Source organism: Hirundo rustica, chromosome 4, assembly GCF_015227805.2.
Source record: "Hirundo rustica isolate bHirRus1 chromosome 4, bHirRus1.pri.v3, whole genome shotgun sequence".
NCBI lineage: Eukaryota > Metazoa > Chordata > Aves > Passeriformes > Hirundinidae > Hirundo > Hirundo rustica.
In genome coordinates, this window is record NC_053453.1 from 21560874 (window position 1) to 21578666 (window position 17793).

Below are 17793 nucleotides of genomic sequence, written 5' to 3' on the forward strand. Positions count from 1 at the left end.
GGCATAGTAGTATAATTTTCAAAAATATCAACAGTATTGAAGAAAAGTGGTAAACAAAAGACTCCATAATAGCAATGAAAATGATGATTTGGAAAAGAAATACAGTTATATTTTCATATCTCCCTTAGCTGTTTTCCCAACTATTTTTGCTTTAATGAGAATATTATCCATGACCAAGTCTATTAAGTGTCAGATGTAGTACCAAGTGCAGTTATAAAATCCTGAAGTTTGCCACATTTCATTCTCAAGTTCTTGATCAGCAGAACACCCCCATGTTCATGTCCTCCAAAAGTAAGGCACATTCCCCAGCTGGGTTTTGGCTGCTAGTTGGAAGTATATTTGAAAAAAAAACAAAAAACACCTACAATGAAAAGTCAATGCTTTTACTGAATTCCTGAGAGGATGAGGAAGAGAATTTACCCTATGAAACAGACGGTTGTCAAGCTGCTTAATCAACTACTACAAAATCCTGAGACATTATGAAGGGGGAACTATAAGAAAAGTTATCCCAAATGGCCAGGATTGCTATTTAATGCTGAAATAAGAGATTAGTTACTATCTTGAGCACGTCTACATTTCATTGCACTTTAAAATACGCCTTGTAAATTCCACATAAAGCATCATGGCCTAACAGTATTCAATAAAAAATGATGTGTTATCATCTTTGGGCTGTCAAGTCTGAATCTGCAGCATCAAACAGTATACCACAATCTTCACCTAAATTATGGATTGTAAAACAAACCATGATTGATTCCCTAATTTCCATTTTAATGGCACTACAAATGGCAATATTTACACCCTTTTTGGCATTACACCTCATTTTGGCACCACAGAGACTGATAAATAGCATTTTATGTCCATTACCAAGGACATAGATTGTTTACAATTTACTTATTCTTGACAGTTTAGATTTACATGTACTGGATAGAGAAAAAATTCATCTTAAACCTGATATTTGTTTTCTACAGGAGTTCCATCTCCAAAATTGTACTTGGATCACAAAAGTAAATAACCAAGGAAGAAAAAGTAGATGACATCTTTAGGGGGCCAATCCTGTTGTTTGCTGCAGCAGAAACAGCACCAAATCCTACAAGAGGAGATTAATATACAAAATAGAAGAGAATCTTCTGTTGTTAGTGTTTACTTCTGAATGTCTATTTTTACTACCTTGTGGAGACAGAGGATCCAAAAGAGATATGGGAACACAGAACAAAAGGCCAACACTTCTGAATTTTTTTAATTAGTGATACTGGCTTTGATCTAAGTTTTCAAGACAGCTCTTTTACAAAGTAAGTGAGTAAATTAAGTATTACATAAGCCAGAGATAGTGATGGTGAAGAAAGGAGGATTCAATGGCAAGGACTCTTCCACAGGTGTTCCTCGTCAAACAGAGAACTCAGCACAACTAATTGTGCAATTCTAGGGGTTGCTTTAATATCTCTTGTGCTCTGGGTACTAAAGGCTCCTAGATTCATAGAATATACTGAGCTGGAAGGGACTCATCCAGACAACTCAGTCCAACTCCTGGCGCTGCACAGAACACCCCAAAAATCACACCATCTGCCTGAAAGCATCATCCAAACACTTTATGAGTTCTGTCAGGGTGGTGTTGTGACTGGGGAGCTGTGACTGGAGCTCCCCACTTGGAAGCTGTTCCAGTGCCCAAACACTCTCTGGGTGAAGAAACTTTTTCCAACCTAAACCTCCCTGACACAACTTGAGGCCATTCCCGGGGCCTGTCACTGTCACCAGAGAGAAGAGATCAGTGCCTGCCTCTCCTCTTCTCCTCACGATAATGCTGAAGACCACAATGAGGCCTCCTCCCAGTCTCCTCCAGACTGAACAAGCCAAATGACAGCAGCCACTTCTCAAATGGCTTCCCCTCAAGGAGAACCCTCATGGCCCTTGTTCTGGATGTACTCCAACAGTTTACTAACTTTCTTATATTAGGGCACCTAAAACTGCCCCAGCCCTGGAGGTGAGGCTGCCCCAGTGCAGAGCAGAGCAGGACAATCCCCTCCCTTGCCCAGCTGGTGATGCTGTGCCTGATGCACCCCGGGACATGGGTGTCCCTCCTGGCTGCCAGAGCACTGCTGACACAGCTTCAGCTTGCCACTGACCAGGACTCCCAGGTGCCTTTCCACAGTGTTGCTCTCCAGCCTCTCACTCTCCAGTGTATGTATACAACAACAGTTTCCCCATTCAAGGTGCAGAATCCAGCACTTGCCCTTGCAAAAAGCTTAAAGTAAGCAGCTGAGCCCCATGCTAAAGATGATTATTCACGTAAACAAAAACAAAACAAAAAGGCAAAATCTGGGTTTTTTTCATTTTTTCTAATCATACCCATTACTATAAGATGCAATAGCTTAAGGGCTACTCAAATGGAATTGAAAATCTTCTAGGCTAATGCTTTTGTTTCTCTGTTTCATTGCACTTTTCTAAATTGGCCTTCTTAAAAGCTGTTCTTAGACTACTCATGTCTCACTGAAAGATGCTTCTCTGTGTGACATGATCTTCATGGTTAATGCCTTTTTCTTTTTCTGTATTGTCTTAGGGAAGATGACCACAAATGGTACTAAGAGCAGTCATTTTCCAGTATTTCTCCATAGGAATTATTAGTTTCATTTTATACATTGAAATGTCCTTGATTTAGAATTACAATGAAGAAAAGACATTCAAACACTTGGTTCTTCATGTAAAGTTTTAATAATAATTTAGTAAGAGTCCCTGAACCCATTAGGAAACAAATAAAGACAATTCTGTCTACAATATGAAAATCCCTTGCTTTAACTACCAAAGAAACATCTTCAGATTTATTGAACAGCCAGTAACACATAAGGTTTTCCATATTGCTGCATGATCGAAACTTCAGAACATCTGGGAAGGAGAAAATAACATGACAAATAAAGATAAAAATGTGCCTGTTACGTAGAACCAGCATATTATAGATAGGGTATTCAAAATGGGGAACAATAACAACCCCTGGCAGGCTTGTTTGCTGAAGCACTGCATCACAGACACCTGTTAATCTTCATAACACCCACCAGGCAACAGGGCAAATACAGCTATCGCCATTTGACAGATGAGAAATATTGAGTCCCAGCTTGCTGAAGACTGTGTGATAAGCAAGAGACAGAGTGGGTGTAGATTAAGGACCAGAAGATCTATGTGCCCTACTGTGCCCCATAGCAAGTCCATAAAAATAGATAACTAGCAGTCAGGCTGTAATAGCACTGACAATGAGTGGTTCTGCCTGTGCTGTAAGTGGACTTTCTCATGTTATTTAGCTTCCACTAGCAATCCCTGCAGGATATTTAAAAATGGACTTTGTGAAGGAAAGTGTTTGGGAATGCCTGTAGGCAGATCCAAAATCCTTTGGAAGGTACACTGCTTGAAGTCTGCCTTCAGCTAATCCATCAAACCTGTTATTTTCTCATGCAAAACAAACGTGCATTACCAGCAGGGTTGATCAAACCTAGGCAAGTGTGACATCCAATTTTTGCCTGTCCACTCAAATCATGGTATGTTAAAGCTGACACAATTGCATTAGCGGGCAGCCAAAGAGCACAGCCTGTCCACATTTGGGCAGCTGAACTCAGCTGCATGTTTTTAGCTATTTGGCTCAAGCAATACTGCTTTCAGTCTCCGGCCTATTACCAACCTAAGACTTGGACAGCTTTGTGTGGAAGATGAGGTTGTGCTATGTCCTGGCACTGCTACTAAGACATAGCTTCAGAGGCTTCACCCCACTGAGTTGTAGGAAGACTAAACTTATTACAAAAAACCCCAAAATCCAGACCCAAAAATATTCCCCCCCTCGAACTCCCCAAAACAGTTATTTTCTCCTCTGTAAAGGTAATCAGAAGGAATAAATCCCAGTTTCGTGAAACAAAGGAAAATTATGACCTATCTCAAGGAAACTGAAATAGGAACCCTCATCAGTGGTTGGATTAGATGATTTCCAGAAGTTCCTTCCAAACCTAACTATTCTCTGATCCAGTGAAAGAAACAAGTATGCAGATTTACATGATGTTTTCACTGCCCAGCTCAATTCTTGTAAAGAATGCTTTGCCCTGCAGGCCTTACTGCCCTGCTGATAACAAGGGAAAGAAGGAAAGCAAATGAGAATAAAACAACAATGAAAATATCAGAATGGCTATTAATTTAGTAAGCCTATAAAAGTTGTTCTCTTTTCTGAATTATTGGACAGATAAGACACGGTTAAGTTCTTGTTTTTATGTTTGTTTTTAGAGCGTTACTTGCATCTAGTGTAGGCTTCCCAACACTTCCTTTGACTAAATTCATTACTATGGATGAGGTGCTGCTCTGTGTGTATTGTCACAAATGCATATAAAGTTTGAAGTATCAGTATGGAGCATTTGGCTTTATTGCTTTAGCTTTGCTCACTGTTATCTAACTACTCGGAAGTGCTGGACCTTGGCAGGTTTGCCACAATTGTTTATCACTGAAGTATAGAACAGTACATTAAACTTCTCTGCTTTCAGCATATTCACATTTATGGCATTTGTAAAATACTATAATTCAATTGAAAATGGGATTTTATTGTTCAGAACAGACAGAATTTACCTCACATGAAACAAAAATTTGTACAAGTCCGTAAGTGTCCAATTTTTGTGATTTTTTTTTTTTTTTCTTTTAACATTGTAACATTGCCATTCTTAGGGAATAAGTCAGGAAGCTATGTACTGGGCAACATACTTCTCAGGTCTTACATTAGAAATAGTTGTGTTTGTGTTTGAAAGCATTGCATTAATCTATCTGTTCCTATCTTCTAAAACTTGCAGCAACTAGTAGCACCATGGACTGGCTGGTTTTTGTAATATGTGACATCTCCAGAACAGGAAGCTGCTTTTTCTTGGTTTTTTTACATGCAAATTTTGAGCCTCTATTGCACTGGTCTGTTGTAATGCATTAATTGGGTTTATATTGTTTTTCATCGGATTTGTAATGTTTTTTCTCTGTATCATGTGGTCTGTCCTGGCCCAGCAGTGCCCATCCCCCACACTGGAATGTAACCCAACTCTGTTCCACTCCCACTTTATCCCTGATTGGGTGATGTCTTGTCCCTGCCTCTGGGCCCTGCCCCTGGGGAAAAAGCCCGGACACTGGAGGAGGTGACTGTCTCTGGCACCGGGGAGCCATTGGGACGGGCTCCAGCCAAGCAGGGCAGGCCTCGAGAATAAAAGCTGTTATGTCCCACCCGGTGAAAGAGAGCAGACTCTTTTCCTTTTGCCATCAGCGGTCGTTCAGTCTCATAAAGAAATACAACACTGGTCTGCAGTGGTGTATGATCCACGTGTGTCCCATTCCTCCCCTTGTTTTCATATGAAACACCGATCTGAACCATTCGTACATAACACACCTTTGCACCAAATAGGTTGTCTAATGTAAAGTCCTTTGGGGACCAATTTTGGGGCCTGGAGCCCACCACACCACATATTTTCTTTCTGCATGCAGCTCCCTGCTGAGGGTAGAAGTCCTGCCTACCCCAGGGCGCTTTGGGCTGCAGCCTCCCCATCTGCCGAGCTGGTGGGACAGACAGATGGACGACATCTGCAGCAAGTCAGCACGGGGACCATGAGAGGAGGGTAGCAGCATTCCTTTCTGCTGTCCTGTGGATCAAGTAGTGCACAGAATTATAGAAGGAGGATGCAATCCAGATACAAAAAGAGGCAGTAACATCCATGATCTCTTACCTGCCAGTTCTCAGACTGAAAACTGTGAAGGAAGGACATATATCTCCCAGGATACAACCAGAGAAGGCATACATGTCAAAGGTGGTTAAAATCAGCAGAAACGTGTTTTCTTTTTCCATTTCTTATATTGAATCTTATTCCTTAAACAATGAAAAATTCCATTTTCTACAGTTTGAGGAAATGCCTTGCAAAAATTGACCTGTCCATGGGAGTAACTCTCTGCCACTACTGTTTGTTGGGGGTTTTTTTTGTTGGTTTTTTGTTTGTTTGTTTGTTTGTTTTGGGGGGTTTTTTTGATTGTTAGTAACTACAGTTTTTTAAAAGTATAAAAATAAAAAGTTCTCATGATAACTTTAGCAAAAACATATGAAACATACCGCTATATTTTGGACAGGCACTCCAGACATTGCTCATTCCATCATTGTTATTCAGTCAATATGATTCAGAAAATCAGTGGAAATGAGCTTTTCCCTTTTCCAGAGTAGTTTCTGTCTTGGAAGCTGGCTTTTCTGCTTCTTCATCAAATAGTAGAACTCCCAAAATAACCAGATAATTTGCTTTCTATAACACCTCACAACCCACTGAGAGTTCCCACTGGGCCTACCATACCTTAATTTAAAATAGAAAAGCTCTCTTATTTACCCATAATTTACATTGTAATGTGTGAAAAGCTAGAAATCCCAGAGGACAAAGCTGTATCTCCTGTGGTTTGGGTACTTTCTCACAGATCTTGTGAGTTTCTGGGATTTTATACTGCATGCCTGAAGGCAAACAGAAGGAAAAATATATTAAAACAAACAAACCAACCAACCAAAAACAAACGGGGAAATTTTAATGTGTCTGCAACATAGGTACAGTGATGTCTTTTATATAGGATTTTTTGGATTTTCACTGAAATCCATGCAGATACATCAAACTTTGGATAAGCCTTCCTCTACCCAACACCAGAAAAGTCCCTCTATGGGAAATTTGAGTAATATTAGAAAGGCATTACAGGTGTACCAGAATAAAGATTTTAAATGGTCTCTGCTGTCTCACTTCTGTAGTCTGGCATATCAACAACAATAGAACTAACTCCTTATAATAACAAATAGATGGAGTTTCAGAGCTTCATTTCTCCCATTCTCCCCATAATTTTATGATAATGAAGCCAAAGTGACAGTAATGGAGATGGAAGAGAAAAACTGTCATGCCGTGGTTAACAACAGCACAGCTTCTCCCCTACTGCTCCATCCACACGGTTCAGAGGTGAAATACAGTAAACACTTTTCTAACATAGTTGAGTCTATTCCACCTTTTTCCTCTATGTTTAGATGTCTCAAAAGCCCTGCTGATCAGGTCCTGGTGAAAAAAGCTTGTCTTACACAAAAACATGTTCTTAGATGTCAGTTTTCAGGCCATCAGAATATTTTAAATATCATTTAGGCACAGGAATCTATAGGATTCTATAGGAATCTGTGGTAAGAAGTTCACAGGGCTTTTTGTTAGAAAAGTATATATTTCAGGAGTTCTGCACAGGACAGTAACTAGCCCTGCATGGTTCAATAGTTTCATTGCTGGTCTAGAGTCATACAGGAAATTATTGCTGATATAGAGTACTGATGCTGCACAGCACTGAGGAAGTGATCTTTGATGATGAAGAAAGGAAGACAAATATGAAGTGATGTGAATCATTGTCTTGGTTTTGAAAGACAGTTGTCTGCCAAGGAAAGCTAGAGCCTCCCTTGGAATGGAGAATGTAAACTCCCTTCCCTCCAAATTATTATAATTGTGCTATTAGGGGTTTCAGGCAGATATATGGGAATAGGAGTAACAGTTCTTTACTAGGAATATTGAAAAAAAAAAAAAAAAACAAATGTAGTAGTACAAAAAAACAAGCAAGGAAGCAAACAAAATTCCTGGGAAAACCCTGACAGAGTCAGGGATATGACCTGGCACCCTGTTGGTCAGGGTGTTGGAAGCAGTCCAAGTTAGTCCTCCTGGAGTAACAGATGTGGTTCTGTGGAGCAGAGATGGTCCTGTAGAAAGTCCAGTGGTGACAAGATGGGTCCAGTCTTCCTCCGGGAATCCGGTGGAAAAAACAGATACCTTGTGTCCTTCAGTCCCAGTTTTTATCTAGCTGGGAACAGTTGGCTCCTCCCCCACTGTGTGGAGCATCTCACAATGGGATGATGGAATGTGTTGTGTCATTGGTGGGCCCTAATGGCCCATTATCAGAAGATGTTCCCCTGGAGGATGGAGGGGTGGTGAAAGAGATAAGAAACACTGCCCCACCTGGATTTAATGGCTGGGCCATTATCAGAAGGCATCTGCCTCCCTCCCCCCTGGGGTTACAAGAGAAGGATAAAACATCTCCCAAAAAACAGCTTTCAACAGATGAAATACAATACACATTTTTAGGTTACATAATTGAATACAATAATTTAGCAAGATATAGCCCTGAAACTAAATATTTTTAACACAGAAAAAAATTGGGATCCTGTATGCAACTGTTCCATGTTTGCTTTTAGTTTTTATGTAAGTAGTTTTGCATTGAAAAAATTGCTTCTTTTGATAGAAATCCTTCATGAACTTGCTTTGGTTTCTCCAAATATTTGTAAATATTTGAGGGAATGGTGTTATTACCATTCTTTTTCATCCACCAGCTCAGGCAATTGTTCACTGCTTGAGAGACCAGGAATCAAACCTTTCTGCCTGAAGGGATCTGAACCCACATCTGCCACACACCAATGAAGTACTAGCAGTCTGTTAGTGCTGCTATGCTCAGTGTAAACTATTTAAAATTCATTGAACCATCATGTGAAGGAGTGAATTATTTCACTACCTAGCCTGATCTCCTGGGCACTCTCACAGGATGTTGCACATTTTCTTTCCAGTCCCTGCTCCAGTGAGTCTTTCAATACTAATGTGAAACAACATAGAAGAAGAGGAAGGACACCTCAGTGTAGGATGATGCTATTTATACTAGCATGGTATGTACTTAGGAACGCTTCCTAGATATACTGGTTCAAACCTGCTCAAGCACAATAGAGAAATGAATATGAGCCTTTGATCTTACTGAGGATTTTGCTAGCCCTTAGAAATAGAACAAAATAAATCAGTGACTAAAATATCATTAATTCTAGGTCCTCATTTTATTATTTGTCCCTTAAGTGTCAGAAAATCAAATATTCTGTTATGTCCAATGTAATGCTTTGGTAAACACATGACTATTTCTCATGTCTTTTCTAATTTGCCAAAGACAAAACAAACCAAAAAAGAAAATTTGTTTGAACTAAATGAATTTTCATTGATTACTGTATTCAGCTGGTGAAGAGCTGCATTTTAGGGTGTAAGAACCTTAGCACTGGATTAAATTGTCACCCAAAAACTTTATCAACCCTTTAATGTGCACTTACTGAAGTCTGAATAATTGCTTTGGTGGTGACTGAAAACTTATTATGTGATTTTAATTACAGAGAGGACAATCAATCTATGTTCCCTGCAGCTACAACTGTGCAAATTTCTATTTAGTGCCCATTTCCTTAATTTTCTTTTTTGTGTAAAGGAAAATTGACCAGTATGAGTTTTTCCCTCTACTGGTAAAAATATCTGTATTTCATTTGGGGGTTTACTTTGCTTTGCCCTACATAAGCAAGAAGAGTACCTAAGTGCAGTGCATTACCCAATATCAGTTTAAGAAATAACATTTGGGAATAACTCTGTATTTGCTTGTTCAAAGCTTTGTTTTGTGCAGGCAGGTTCACTGGCTGGGTGGCTTCTTGCATAGTTGATATTTGCAACCAGATAATCTAACATCAAAAGGGAATTGCTCACTGTGGCCTGTCTGGGCAGGGAAAGGTAGGGAGATAAATATTATTTCAGTTGTAGATTCTGAAAAGCTTATCCTCTTTACCAGTTAGTCATCTACAGCTGAGGATGTCAACAGGAAAAGGATGGGAAGGCTGGAAGTCATCATAAATCTCTCTGACAAAGTGATGTGTGCTGTATGACTGTAAAGCAAATATAAACTGAAAACAGTCTGATATTTTTTCAGTTCTACTTCAAGTCACTTGGCTGTAAATGAAATCAGAGCCCAAGATAACCCAACTTTTTCCCTACATCATACCCCTGTTGCCATTTATTCTTTCAGCCCCCTATTCTGCAACCACTTTCATAAGTACCTGACTGAATTCAGTGTGACCACTCTTGCCTAAATTCTCCTTTTTTGTAATCCTCAGCTAAACCAGGATCAAAAGATCATACAACTCCCTTTGCAGTACTATCTCACTGTCTTGAAATAATGAATCCAAATCTTCTGTCTAAGCTGATTGCTGGTAGTTTTTTGACATGTTAATTTTTTCTAAGATCATGTAGCATTTAGACCTACCAACCAATTCATTTAATCTGAGCAAGTTTCACTTTTCCCACTGTAGTTAATGAGGGAGAGTACCAGTGAAAAATCTTTCCACTTGGATAATTTCTCTGGGCTATGATCATAAGGAGACTCTAGCTGGTTTGCTTATACCTTTAAATAACTAATACTAGTTGAGCTGAATTCCATATGGCATTTGAATTAATGATGCCTATTTCTAATCAGAATTAGGGTTTAGAAATTTTACTGTTTTTCAGGTTTCATGATCTGGCCATTTTTATATTCTTACGTATTAATGAAAATATTTCACCAATACCTGGCATGGCTGCATTTAAAATTATATGCAGCACAAAACATTTAATTTTGTGGACAACAATAATCTAAACAATTCCAAAGGCCATAACTAATTCTTTCTCACCAGGGTTTTACTTGTGCAGTAATGAATGAATAAATGATAGAATGAACATGAAGATGTTTAATTTTTTCACACTGGGAAATCTCTATTACCAATTTTATATGTCTTGCACCTTTATTTTTATCAAATCAACATATAAAATCTGTTGAAAGGCAAAAATAGATCGAAAGCCACTTTGGCTTAGGAGTCTCATCAACACATTTCTGGCTTCATTTTGTTATAGAAAATACTTTGACAAGCAGGACAATGCAAACTCCTATTAAAAGTTTTGTGGAGTTTTGAAGCATTACAAAAGTTAGTCCTGGGATCACTAAGATTCATTCCTTTTTGCCTTTCCAAGGAATGACTATTTAAAAACCCTTCCATAGTAAAAATTGCAGTTACTGATGTTCCGTTCTTGTGAGCAACAGAAGAAAAAAGAAAAAAAAAAAAAAAAGAATCAAGATAAATATACAGAAAGTCATTCTGCAGATGCTGATCTTTCTGTGTTAATGGGCAACATTTTAGAGGATACTTTATATACTGTACTAGCATATAGTTTTTAATTTGTACTTTTACTGGCTGTAACATCAGAGTTTTTCCAGTTTCATCTCACTGATTTTCACTTCCAGCTCTTGCAGCTGAGCTCATTTGAGACTAAGAGAGGAGGAAAGAGAAAAGACAGTGTAGAAAGAAATCAGCCTATGAGAAAGTGCAGGAACATAATCTGAAAACAATCCAAGCTGTCACCATGATTAATATTTCTGGCCTTCCTCTCATCTACTCATCAAAGCTCCTTTTGCCTGTGGTCTCAAAACTAGCAATATCACTTACTCTTGATTTTACTTTATGTCCAGGTCTTTTACCTTTTTGCTCCATCCTTCCAAAATTTTGCCTTGCTCTTTTTTGCTCTTATACTCTCCCTCTTTCCCTTCGCATTACCCATAGACTATCCTGGTAAGTTTGTTCTTCAACACCATCCACCTTAGAGAGGAAGATGGATTGAGTTAACCACTCAGTCTCACCAGAGGCTCTCTGCTCAGCTCAGCCTCAGGTGATGATTTCCCTGCTTATGCACAAATCCCACACCACTTTCCCAGACACCATTTCTGCAGAAAGTTGAGCCTGAAAGTCTTACCCTGCTCTGAGAAAATGCACTCCCATCAACTAAAATACACTCAAGACTACACACAAAGCTGAACAGAGTCGGGGGGGGGGGGGGGGGGGGGGGGTTGGGTTGTTTAATCTATTTTTTTTTTTTTTCTGATTTTTACCTAATTACTTCAGTAAATAAGGAAGATGATAGAGAAATAAATATTCCAATCAAATGCAGGTAATTTGCAAATCTGCTCTACAGATCAAACCCAAATCAGTTTTATGGAAAAACAATAGCAAAGTTCAGACCTGCTCTAAGCAAAGAACAAGAATATAGAATAGCTTGACTGACAGAATATTTCCTAAGGCAAATTTTTAAGTTTGGTGTGTTGTAGCATTTATATTAGAATGATATGTCAGAGCTTGGACATAAAGTAATTTCAGCTCATTATTGCATTCCAAACAGCAGAGTGGAGAAATTCCATCTGAAGAATTTACTGTTTAAATCTACTACTTTTAATTTTCTTAAGTTATTTGAACATTTAAAGCACAAAACTCAGCAATATGCCAGTCTGTCCTCCATCAACCATTGTACCCTAAAATAATTTCTGATCAAGCATGTTACTATGTAACTCCAGTACTTCCCAGGATCCTGCCCTGCTCAGGTAAATGGCTTAAATTACGTAGCAAAGACAACTTCCCTGGACATGCTTTGTAAAATAAAAGGTTTAATAAAAAGGAAAATAGTAAACAAAAACAGATAAAGAAAATGCAGGTTGAACACAGTGCAGAGACCATTCTGACACTGTTACGGCAGTCCTGAAAAAGCTCTTTGGTTCCCTTGTGTACTTCCTTTAGTACTTAATAGTCTAGGTGGGTTCCACGGGCAAATTGCCAATAAGGAAAGGTACAGACTTTGAGGGACCGTGACAAGGTCTAACAGGTGCTTCTCTCTTGGCATTGAGCCAATTACAAAGAGAAAGACACCGAACTTTCTAGTTTGGCTTCCCTATATGCTTCAGGAAAACTGAAACCCTTTTTGTTATATAGAAATGCTCACTCGGGAGTGCGGGGTGCATGACAACACTACTACAAAGCGAAAAATGTAGATGATCCAAAAATTTTATCTACTTGCATTCATAATTAGTGAGTTAGGAATTAATCTCTTAAAATAATTCAAACATAGACATAAACACTTATCAGAATTCAGTATTGCTACCAATCACTACAGAGGGCTAGGAAAAAGAGAGTGGAACAACATACCTAAAGGACAGAAATTATGATAAAAATAAACTTCTGTTGGTACTATGTGCTTCACACAATCCATTTTTGTTTTGTCTCCGAGAGATTTTCTTCTTGAAAAATCTGAAGTGTAGCAAGTGCTAGGTTATGTTTGTCCTACAGCTGAATCAGTTGTGTCACCAATTCATCACATCTGGAAGACTGTTATACAGTTCACATAATTTATTTGCTTGCTAAAGTAGCTAAACCCAAAGTTTTTGCTTGAAGGGATTATCTACAGATGTTCCCTCTGATACAAAACCTGTATGTGTTTCCCAGGAGCCGTCTCATTACTTAAACATGTCTGTATCGAAAGCTGCGCATTGAAACCTGAGTGCTTAGCAATGGGCTGTCACGTCATTCTGGCTGGAAGAAAATGATACCAGCTGTGCTGAATAAGACTGCAATTGAATATTGAATGCTAAGCAGTAGAAGAAAGCAGGAATTGTTTTTTCCTTTTATTGTTGTTTTGGGTTTGGTTTTGGAAATATATATATATATTTTTTTTTCCCCTAGAAGTCCAGCCAAAATAAATTTCTTAGATCTCTCGATATTAAAGAGATTTCCTTGGTACTAGAACAACAAATAACTGTACTGATTCCATAATGTAGTGTTTTCCTTGTGTTCCAGGAAGATTCTCTATTCCATGAAATCATGGCACAGTTCATACCACACACCCATCTCTCTCCATACTTCTATGACCAAGTGAGTACACTGAACTTAACACTAGCTGGCATCCTCTGACAGGGTGGGAGCCAGCAGAGGATGCCCTATTGTCTGCAGTACCATTTCTGTTTCAAATCTTCAAGTCAGGAAGAGAAAAGTCAGGAAGGAATAGGATCCTATTTGAATAGTTCAAGTCTTGACTTTCAATACGGCTTTATGTTAGTCTGGATGAGGGGAAGAAAAGAAGCAGTTGTCCAACCCTCTTCATGTAACTGCCCAAATTCTTGCCTGGTTAATGGAGAAAAAGTCTAGCTAAAGTCCAATCTGCCTCGTTGACATGGTGATTGGGGACATGGCTTTATGGTGGAGCTAAGAGTGTTAGGTTTATGGCTAGACTTGATTATCTTAAAGATCATTTCCAACCAAAATGATTCTGTGATTCTGTGAAAAAGATCTCTCCTCTCCAATGAGTTACACAACAGAAGAAAACAAGTCCTTTTGCTTAGATTTGCAAACTACCACTCTCACTAAGAGTAGAAGTAATTCAAATGGAAATACTAGACCTTCATCTGCCCAGCATCACGTTTGAAGGGCTCTCTTATAAAGATAACTGGAAAAGAGCAAAAGATATGATGGCACTTGAAAGACGCGTTGCTTGAACTCTCCCCAAGAAAAGAATGTCTCTGGTCAGTCTGAGGAAAATTGTGCTTGTGTGTCTCCAGTTCCACATGACCTTCACCTCTGAGGCACGGGATGCTCAGTGTGAGAGCAGTCATTGCCTGTATCCATCAATAGGCACTACAGGCATGGAGGATCATATACCAAGACAGCAAAATTCCAGAGAGAGAATCTAATTTTTTTTTAAATATTCTTCATAATTTTTTTAGGAAAAAAACCAAAAACAAACCCTACACCTTTTTTAAAAAGCAATATTAATATTTATAAAGGAAAGAAAATCCTGCTTTCAACTTCCCCATCCCTCTCCAAGTGAGCCATAAACCAGCATCATTTTACCTCTTATCTGGCCTTCTTTAGCCCTGATATTGACATGTTTTTCAGTACACATTTAAGGATGAGAGAAATATATAAAATATAGAGGAAAGAAACTTCAGCCTGTTACATCTGCCTGGCAGAAACAGCTTTGAAACAAACTTTAGGAAAGTAGAAGAGTACCTGTGGTACATCTGGGCTAGAAGAAGAAGAGAAAAGAAGTTGTGAATGGTTTGCTTCACATTAATGCTGACACCTCTGGTGAAAACAGAGCTGAAGAGGTGCCTCTTTTTTAGCAGGTCACCCATCTTTTCAATTTGAGTATACAGCTGCATGCATGTTTGATTATAAATGGATGGCCATGTTTTGATTGCTTTGCATTTTCCATTCCAGGCCTCTTGACTAGTTATCTGAAACAAATATGTTTATGGTTGTCATAACTCCTGGAAGCAAAATATCCACCTAAAATCTTTTAGAACTTACAGAGCAGGAAATGGCAGCACTTCACAGTTTCTGACTAAACTACAATGAATGAAAAAGTAATAATCCTTTAAATAAATGCAAAAATCAAACTCTCTCCATTAACATGATATTCAGTTTTCTTTCTCCTTTAGTTAGCTGAAATTATCACCCACTTAGTTTTTGTGTTCAGATAAATAAAAATACTGGTGTTCAACACAGCTATTAACCATTGCAATGTCAAGGGAGACCTGCAGTCCAATGAAAACTGAAAAAATACCTCTCTTTGTGGGAAGAAAAAAGAAGAAAATAATCTAAATGGCTTTCAGTAGAACTAAAAAGTATTTACTAGAGAAGAAGTTTTTGAGCTGCTTTCATTCAGCATGACAAGACCGTTGGGAACTCTAAGTTTCAGCTGCCCTTGGATTATAGCCCTTGGCTCATCTGTCATGTATGAAGATGAGGTAGTCTTATGCCAGTAGGGTTAAAAATGTCAATTCTATCACTTGTGCCTTAATGATTTCTGATGCATAATCTATAGGCCTAAAATGCTCCATACTGCATGTTTCTTCCCCTATTCTTTGTTTTTTCCTCAGAGGGTGGGTACATGGGGGTGAAGGGGGGAGAGGGCAGAATTAATTATACAGAGAGGCTGGCAGATGAAAAGAAGAAAAGTTAAGGAGTATGAAAACAAATGACTGGTCTTATGGAGTGATGTCCATTTTTTTCCTATGGAAATCATGAATCCCACATAATAGGTAAATAGTAAAGTGAATTAAATGAATGAAAATTGCACAATGAATTAAAATTGCACAAAATTCTCATCTGAAGACAGCTAAGGCACATGTGAATGCACATTGGTTTTAGGTTAAATGAAACAAAAAATCAAGGAACAAGGACATTTCAAGAACTTACAAGTTTAAAATGCTCATCCAAACTTCCCCGAACTCTTCAGTCCCATGCACATTCAGCACTTGGATTTTGTGAAAAAAAGTGTCCCTGAGATGATGTGTTTTTTTTCTGAGAAGGTTATGAGATCTGCTTTTCCTTCCATCTACAGATGGTGGAAATGTTGGTCATTCCTCTCCTGGCAAACCAAATCCAGCAGAATGCCATCACCCTTTCTTGCTTCTTTAATATGATGATGAAGGGTCCTCATAGAGGTTTCTTCTGCCACTCAGATTATAGCTTTACTACCATAACCCAAATCCAGTGATTCAGTGAATCTAACGTCGTACTTCTTTCTCTTATCTGCTAATCAGAAAATGTCTTAATAAACCTCCAGATTTTTTAATCATGCTATTTTATTAATATCATACAGTAAGTATTCTTATGAGATTTGGGTGACTTTTCTTCACTGAATAATATGAGCAGATGAGATATTTGATGTATCAAGCAGCTTATATTCACTGGGTTCTAAGAAGATGAACTTTTTAGTTCCTTCAAGTAAAAAGTTGAATTTCAGCTCATTCATTGAAAACAAGTATTCCAACCAGTAGCTGACTAAATCAATAGCTGAGCAAAACCAGCTTGACAGTATCTGAATAAAATACTTATGCTCCCTCAGTAATGATAAATCCAGCTTTCTCTCTATTGCCAATGTGAGAAGTGCTTGGAAACAAAACACTGAGGGGGAGAGCTGACTGAACAGAGTATTTAATCCATCACAAATTAGTGGATTACTGTATTTTTTAAGTTTTTGCAAGGAAAAAAAATTACATTCAACTATAATTGAATTATTCACTTTTTCTCCTCCATTAAATGGGGAAAAAAAAAAAAAAAAAAAAAAAAAAAAAAAAAAAAAAAAAAAGAGAAAAAAAGTATCTTTTAAAAAAATTACCAAGGGATAACAAACACGGGTCAGGCATTAAGTAGAGTGAAGTCCAGTACAAGCACATCTGAGGGAGGAATGTGGTCTGTGAGGATTTGAAAAAGCTATGTGTAGAATAAGACTGAAGTGAAGTGTTGTGGGATTGTATGAATTCCTAAGCATTTTGTAAATAGTCTGAGAAAGGACAGAAATGGCATGAGATCTGAAGAAGTAGCAGTTACCAAAAGCTGTATATATGAAGGGAACATCAAGACAAAAACATAATTGTTTTCAATGGGTTGATAATTTTATTACAGTCACTAATTTGTGTTTTGTTAAAATAACCTGGCCACTCATTTCAATATTTTCAATGTGTGTGAAGGTATATTATAACATAACTTTGTTACACTTTAACTATGACAAATAGTTACTTTCCTCACATTATACATTGCTATCTGGTAATACAACACAAAAGGCAGGTTCTTTAATTTTTTAAAATGCATTCCATTCCATATAACTAATTTATTTTATTATTTATTGCAAACTGTAAGAATCTCTTCTGCAGTACCACTGTTGAATTGGGTGCCCCAAAAGCCACAGCTATCTATTGACTCACAGTACTCCCTCGTGAAATTTTCAGAAAGAACGATTCCTCTGCTGAGATACTGGTATGAAACAGATGATCACACAGATGACCAGAGTCAGAAAAAAATCTCAGTTAAACTTCACCCTGAACACTGTTCCTCTAAGTCTCTTCTGATTTCCTTTCACTCCCCAGCTTTACCTGACACTCGAGCAGTACAATTATGTATATCAATGTACACTTTTAAAGCTCAGGGAAGTCATGGGACTTCCCTCTAGCTGAAGTGGGCATTGGATCAGGATTCACATGGGTCAGCATAATATCACCAAGGGATTCTTTTCTTATATGGAGACTTCTACCTCATCATCTGCCAAGAGAAATGAAGAATAGCACTTATGGGGTAAAGTTTTCCCTGTAAAGGCGATTAATACTTCTACAGAACAT